Here is a 6,000-nt window from a genome sequence, read left to right as displayed (position 1 = left end):
CCTTACCGTTCTGATTCTTTGAGAAATGGGCCTAATCTGAATAAGGCCTTGGGTTGGACAAAATTTGATTTCACTTTTGAACACCAGCCCGTCATTATATCAGAAGAACCAAAAAGGAAAGAAAACGAAATTGAAAAAACGAAATTTCAGAACTCTTTCAAATTTTGGCTGAGATTTGCTTCTTTCAGTTGCATCCTCTACTACAAGTCTTTAAATTAACAACAATAAAAAAGCTCTATATCTCACCATGTTTATTTTATACCAGGGGAGAAGGAAGACTTCTCTTAGTTTTTTTTTGTTTTTTTTTAAGGAATGTGCAACATTTGTATATAAATTTTCTGTCCAGCAACGTCAGAAAAGACAAGGAACTATAATCATGGATTACATCGGAATAATATTCTTATATTTTTACTGGTTGCAACACAATTTCCATTTACAAAGGCAGGCATATGTATAGCATGCACATCCGCTTTATCAGAGAGGATATGTATGCTAATACATATGCGGTTAACCTGTGATCACTACATCATTATATAGTTGGTCAAGAAAAGCAGTAAATAAGACACATTATTCACCAGAAATCCCCTAAAGAAGATGAGGTCGAAGAATTGAGGAGTGAAACTCTTCGTCTCTGGCTTGATAACGTACTTCTCGAAGAGAACTCCTCAAATGCATAAAATTTATCAAGCACTGACCTCAAAGCCTGACGAACAGAAGTTACAAGAAGCTGGCACCTTTCAGTATCCTCAATATTCCCTTCATTGCCCTCAGTAACCACGAAAACGCTAACCAATGTAGCCATCTCTGCCCAGATCAGAAACAAGCTCGTGCTTATAGTCACAGCACAAAGATGCCTTAAGTGGCTCCGTCAGATCCCTCTGCTTGTTGTTCAACTTTTACTTCATCGATGTCTGTTGGAACTAGAACACCTTTTGTAGCTTCTGCTGCATTCACTCTCAATTCTTTTATGTGGTCGATGACTTTGGCAGGTAAATCGGCCTTGTCCATCTTATTAGTACCAGGTATAAGGTTCCTAAGAGTACCCAAATGACCATTAATTCTTTCTCTCCGCCTCCTTTCAGCTTCACTATGACATTCTTCAATGCAATCAATGCTTTTTCTGGATTAACCCCTTTTTGTCCTGGTTTAACCAAAGCCTTAACAAGCTCTCCTCTTTCATTATCCAAAATCAATGATGAAGATGAAGTTGAACCATTTCCCATTATACCTTGAAACCCCATATAGTCCTCCTTAAATCCATTAAAAGAATTGAAAAATTCCATCTTTTTTTGGAGCAAAAAAACACCAATTTACACAGCTTTTGTTGTTAAAGAAGTAAACCAGGTGGACGGTTTGTTAGTGATGACCAAACAGAGATTCTTGGACTTGGTTTGCTTATTTCCATCACTAAAAAAAAGCTAAATTTTTGTTATTGGCAAAGTTTCTGAACAAGAAAATATGTAATAACATAGAGATTTTTCTTGAATTCAAACACTATTGAGAATTTGTGGTAACCCCTGTCATGCCCTATTTTTAACGGATTAAAACTAGTTCACAACTTATGACTATGTTTCCTCTGGTTTTGTAAATTTTCAGAATCGCCACCTAATTTTAGGAAATATTAGGAAACCAATTGTAAAAATGTAAACTCCGTTTTTTTTAATCTTTGAAACCTGTGAGATTCTAGGTAAGGGTTTTATTTACTCCGAGGGGAAGGTATTAGGCATCCCTCAGAGCCTATCCGAAGACAGTCTTTAAACTTTGTTTAATTAACACTAGAGGGGGATTATTTATTATTTATTATCACCTATTTAAAGAACTGCGGAAAAGAAACTACTCTCTCAAAACTATTTGAAATAAAAAAAAGGGTTTTTTTAAATGTAATTGTAACTATATGAGTAAATGTATATATATAAAGGAAGTAGTTAATGCTAATGTGTGCATGAGAAAAATATGTATGACATTTATTTCATATAAGAGTGGTATGTATAATATAGGATAAGAGGATATGTATATATATATAATAACGTATATACGTGATATGTATATCATGGGTAATAAAAAAAAAAAAAAAACAGTTATTGATGCCATGTTAGTACTATATGTGTACATATAATGAAAATACGACTAAGGGAATTAAAAAATAAGATAATACAGGTATGGTATGCGCGTATGAAATATAGTATGTTGGTACACCCGTAATAAAGGAAAGCAATTAAGATAAGATGTAAAATTATATGTAATAGGAATATATATATTATTTTCAAAAGAGTACGTATGTATATTTTAGAAGATGAGGTATAATATGATTGTTGTATATAAGGACAGTATATATAATGTAGAGTATGAAAATGTATATTTTTTTATGAGAAAATAATATACACATGAAGTATATTTATCGTATAAAAGAAAATATAGTGTAAAAGGTATACTTTTAGAAATAGCCATGAAAAATATAATAATATGTATAAATACCGTGATATAGGTAAGTACACGCATAATGAAAAGATTGATTAAAAAAAAATAAGATAGTATATGTGTATTAAAATAAGTACGTACCTTGTACTTCTTGTAAAATAACTTGGCCACTATACATAAGCCTAATATGAAGTTCTTAATTAAACTCAAAGAATTTGACCTACTCCATATGTTAGCATTAAATAAAAATGATTGTCCATGAAATATACATCTTACCCTTTTAAAACCCCTATTTAGATCGCTAATTTTTGTTAAAACGGATTTAAATAGAAACGTTAATTAACTTTTAAAGAAAAGAAAAAAAAATCAGCCTTATCTATTAGTTAGAAAATGTTTACAACCTGTGAAATACACAAAGTTAAAGGGGCGTTTGTCACTTCTTTGTCCTAAGCTATCCTTAAAACAAGATTTATATCTAAGGAAAAGTGGCCAATGACAAGGCTCGGCCATTCACGAGTCCACAAACAAGCAAGAAACAACATACTACAAATACAAACCCATAAAAGATATTAGTCAAAGGGCGGATAGCATATAGTAATACAAAAGATATAAAATTTTAAGAGAGGAAAGAGGAACGGAGACTCAAGACGAAGGCTAAGGACTGCCTAATGTGAGCCAACGAGCTGCCACAGGTTGCTCTCTAATTCCAGGCAAAAATAGAGTCATGCCATAACTCCAAATGTTTCTCCGGAGTGCATATGCAAAGAAAACAAAAGAGAAGAAAGGATTAGAAGCCTGATCATTTAATGTTTGAATGATACAACTGAGTGATAGGGATGATGTAAAATCAGTAACCATGCTAAAAAAAAACACCAGGAGTCAAAATTCCCATGTCTGTTAAAGGTGATGAACAAAGCAAAGCACAAAGATAACATCATACTTTATGAACCAAGGTAATAAAATACAAACAAGCTACTCAACGGGATTTCTCTCTCGTATCAATCTCTCAAGCGTTAAGGAAAGAAACTTAAGAACATTCAAATGAACTTAAAAATTTTAACTGGTTTAAGTCCCTCGGCAAATGAAACAAAGCTATGAATTGTTCATGTTTTTCAGTTGGCTCTCTTGACCTTAGTATCATATTCGAATCAGTGAACCTTTCACAAGTACAACAATCTGTTCTTTTGACAGAGGTTCAGCAACTCGTCAAAATATGACTAGAACCATTTATCAAGTGTAGCATATGTTCATTTTTTATTTTATTTTTACGAAGGCAGCAGCTCACGCAGCAGTTATATGGTAGAAAATACAGCAATGTTCAGGCCCAAAGTTCAGCAGCGAATTGCCAAAAACGCGGCTGTAAAATGGCCTAAAACGCAGCAGTAAAATCAGTCCCAAAATGGGGTGAAAATGGCCTAAAACACAGTAGAAAATGGCCAAAAAACGCAGCAGCGTTGGCCTCAAATACAGCAATTATTTAACTTCTAATTTTGCTTAAAATACCATGTTTATGGCAGCCAACTTTTAGCGAAAATGCAGCAGTAAATGCAGCCACTGATTTAGAGTAACCACTGTTCATCTGGAATCTTGTAGTCATATTTCTAAACAAATGGAGCTTCAAAGACGCAAAACTAGAAGATGACATATTTAGCAAACTCGTGAACTTAAACCAACTTTAAAGAGTTAGATCGGATCATTCAAAATATTTCTCAAAGATATAAGGACTACTAGAGTTGAACCAATTATTTGAAAAAAAATCAGTAGCCAATTTTGAACATTTCATTCAGTTAAAGCATGTATGGCAACAGATAGTTTTGAGAAAAAAGGAGATTGATGTTAAACTAAACTTGGCTAATATAATATATTAACGAGCATTTCAAGCGTACAGTACCAACATGAAGCCCTCAAAAAATAGACGAGAGTGAAATATAGGGAACTAAATGTAGCATGGTTTCATTAGCTTAGCAATAAAGTTGACAACTCAAATAGATCTTCAGGTAACTCCTAAACATAACAACAACATACTGTTAAGCACATATGAAAAAGAAATCATTTGATGCAAACGTAATACAATATGAAATACTACTCTCAAACTAAACTATGAGCAGACAAAGGCATAATTTAGAAAAGACAGCATGACCAAAAGCCTAGTGGCCTAAAAAAAAAACAAATCTTAACGTCTAAAACAAAAAAACTAACATTTCACATACTATATATATATTTTAGGAACCAATTAATGCATGACATATTTCATGAATGGAAAATGCTGTAACAACAGGCTGCCTTTAAAGGGCCCAAGAGTGTAATAAACAGATCCACTAAATGACATCTGGTCACAGCAGGTAATAGCCAACAGCAGCAGTAACACATGCCCAACAACAGCTTAGAAGGTTTAAAACCCAGCAGAAAACTATTTTGACCAAGATGTAACAGCAGATGGCTATTAATGTAGCAGTGAATAGTCAAATGGCAGCAACAATTCAGCCAAACAAGAAGCAAACAACCAGAGTTTGAGAGCAGTGGTAGTGTGCCTTTGAAGGCAGGAATAAGTAACCACAACAAGCCAGAAACATAGCAGCAAAGCAGTGCAATAAATGGTAGCAGTTTAGCCTTCTAAAAGACATCAATATGAGAGGTCTCGAAGACAGTACAACATTGTCCAAATAAAGCAACCCAGATGGCAAATATAACAATAGGCAGTAATGACAATATTTCTAAGTCAAAGGTGTCCTAGAATACAGATTCAAATACAATGGACCAAACCCTCAAAGGCATTAGCTATTCACAGCAATGTCTTGCTTCAAAAGGGTAATAATTTGTAGCAAAGTGCAGCCAAGTGCAGCCACAATTTATTTTTTTCTTCTCAAGTGTAGCCTTTGTTTCTTATAAATATAATGACGTATTATAGTAACCAGTAACAACAACAGGCAGCCACCACAAACAGCAACAACAGCCTCCAAGAACAAACTTAATAACAGCCTTGAAAAGACAAATATCAACTGCCCCAAAGGACAAGCATAACAGCATCACAATGTAGTGAGCAGGATAGCACATCAAGGTGTAACAATGCTAAGCCAGATATAGCATCAGCTTTCAAAGTGTGGTCAACTATGTCTGCAAAGGTTTAAGGAATAAGGCAACTTAGGGGGTTACTACCCTTGATTTCCAATGCCGTACAAGATCCAAAGGTTTCTAGAACCTTGGCATGACAGGCTATTGAAAGGGGCTAAACTAATCTCATGACTTTCCCTAGCTTTCATCCGTCATAAGCACCAAATGCCATTCCAAACTTCAATCCAACCCAAAACAGCAGGCACATCCTTGCAGATGGCCTTATTTCACAGGTTTTCCTTGAATGAAGCCATAACAAACAATAGCAATACATGGGCTAGAACCCAACTAATGTTTGACAAAAACTGCTGAAACTATCCTAAGTGAAGCAGTACTTAAATGCAAGGTTTACTGGTGTAATATGCAGCCATAATTATTCAGAAAATGATCACAAGAGGCTAATTGTACAAGATATTAACAACTGCAGAATCTTCAGAGGATATATTTAGCATGTTTTTGTTAATCTTTGAT

The 6,000-nt window shown here is 34.4% G+C and overlaps 1 pseudogene; it reads right to left on the bottom strand.

Annotated features, from left to right (window-relative positions):
* Nucleotides 1–236: 236 nt before the first annotated feature.
* LOC132599457 (transcription factor bHLH30-like) lies at nucleotides 237–2,310 on the bottom strand (annotated as a pseudogene).
* Nucleotides 2,311–6,000: the final 3,690 nt, after the last annotated feature.

The sequence above is a fragment of the Lycium barbarum genome, chromosome 6 (assembly GCF_019175385.1).
Source record: "Lycium barbarum isolate Lr01 chromosome 6, ASM1917538v2, whole genome shotgun sequence".
Taxonomy (NCBI): domain Eukaryota; kingdom Viridiplantae; phylum Streptophyta; class Magnoliopsida; order Solanales; family Solanaceae; genus Lycium; species Lycium barbarum.
The sequence above is the reverse complement of the archived record's forward strand: the minus strand, read 5'-3'. Positions and strand labels throughout refer to the sequence as shown.